Source organism: Gracilinanus agilis, chromosome 3 (assembly GCF_016433145.1).
Source record: "Gracilinanus agilis isolate LMUSP501 chromosome 3, AgileGrace, whole genome shotgun sequence".
NCBI lineage: Eukaryota > Metazoa > Chordata > Mammalia > Didelphimorphia > Didelphidae > Gracilinanus > Gracilinanus agilis.
The window spans coordinates 602,678,041-602,679,687 of NC_058132.1; the positions used below are offsets into that span (position 1 = coordinate 602,678,041).

General features: G+C 59.9%; 1 protein-coding gene across 1 annotated transcript in view; it reads left to right on the forward strand.

Annotated features, from left to right (window-relative positions):
* The first annotated feature begins 1,280 nt into the window (after window positions 1-1,280).
* CREB1 (cAMP responsive element binding protein 1) overlaps window positions 1,281-1,647 on the forward strand; it is a 117,478-nt gene continuing 117,111 nt past the window's right edge. Inside the window, exon 1 of the mRNA XM_044670688.1 lies at window positions 1,281-1,348. The gene's annotated coding sequence lies outside the window, so the exon portion shown is untranslated. The remainder of the gene's footprint in view (window positions 1,349-1,647) is intronic.

Sequence of the window (1,647 nt, forward strand, 5' to 3'; positions counted from 1 at the left end):
ACTACATATGGGAGTTAGCCACACTACATAAAGAATATAAACAAAATGAATATAAAGTGATGAGCATGAGCAGCTCTGAGATGAGGCTCAGCTTCATGTGCAGAAGATGGCAGGAATTACAGTTTTAAAGAAAACCAGGGATTTCAAAATGAGGGAAAGGGGTGGGGTGGGGGGATGCAAGAGGTGTTTTCTGTCAAAAATTACAGAGGGAGACTGCACAGACAACGAAGCAAGCAATCTTAATCAGCCGAGATAAGAGGAAAACTAAACTAAACAAAAAGCTGTGGTCTATTCAGAGAATATTATTAGTTCAACTTCTAAGCATTCCAAACCATCATCTCCTTCCGGTCCAAGAGATTCTGGCTGCTCGCTCTAGGTCAACCCCAACGGGACAAAGCAGATTTTCCATCTCGTGCAGGGTATCCTAGCTCAGGCTTCGTAGATTCCCCATCCTGAATCCCCGAGACTGTGGATTCCAGCAGTTTCACCACCAAGCGGAGATCAGACACGTGGAGGGGGGGGGGGGGGGAGAAAGAGGAAGGGTTACCATACAGGATGGGAGAGAAAGTGTGGGTGAACACCCTCAGCTCCTCTACTTTGGTCCAAACCCCACCCCAATCCATGGAGCCCCTAAAGTGCCAGTGCACATTCCAGCGGCTACCGGTGCAGCTCGGCGTTTGAATGTTCCCGGGGTTCCCCGGCGGAGAGCTGAGTCCACGCCAACAGCTGTGTGTCCCTCCGCCAGGGCCAGATGGCCAGAACTGCCCTAGAGTCCGCCGCTTTTACTCGTGGGAAAGACCTGGGGTGAGGGAGGGAAGGGGGAGACGGGGAGGGGAAGGTTGCCTTAATAAGCCCAAAGTCTCGGAGGCATTCCTCCTTTCTACCGTTTCCTCGGCCCTCCGACTGACAAACAGATGTTCCTTTCCTCCCCGGGAAAACAGAACCAGCCGCGTTAACGCCGTTAATTCAGCAACCTCCTTCCTGCCTCCCATCCCCCGTCCCAGCTTCTTCGCCTCGGCCCGGGGCTCCCGAAGCAGCTCGGCAAGTTCCGCCTCCAGAGCCGCGAGGTGGGGCCATTCGGGCGTCTCCGGCCGAGTTCGGGCGTTTCCGTGCGCGGCCGCCGCTGCGCACTCGGCACTGGGCGGCGCTGGCTGGCTCCCTGGCTGCGGCTCCTCAGTCGGCGGCGGCTGCTGCTGCCTGTGGCCCGGGCGGCTGGGAGAAGCGGAGTGTTGGTGAGTGACGCGGCGGAGGTGTAGTTTGACGCGGTGTGTTACGTGGGGGAGAGAATAAAACTCCAGCGAGATCCGGGCCGCGAACGAAAGCAGTGACGGAGGAGCCAGTACCACCGGTAAGAGGAGCAGGAGGAGGAGGCAGGAGCCCGAGAGAGCCGGGGGGACGGAGGGGGGACTGGGAGGCGCCGGACACCCGTGCTCGGGGCCTTCCCCTCGCAGGAGGGGCCGCGTTAAAGATGGAGCCTCCGCCCGAGCCCGACCACATCGCCGCCGCTCTCAGCGAACAAAGAATAATGGCGGCGGACTGGAGCCAGCGGCGGCCGGGGCGGCAGCGACTCTGCCTGCAGCCAGCGGCGGCGCTCCTGGCGGGGGGCAAGCTGGCGGGCGGGGGGCCGGGGGCACCCAGCGAGGGGCG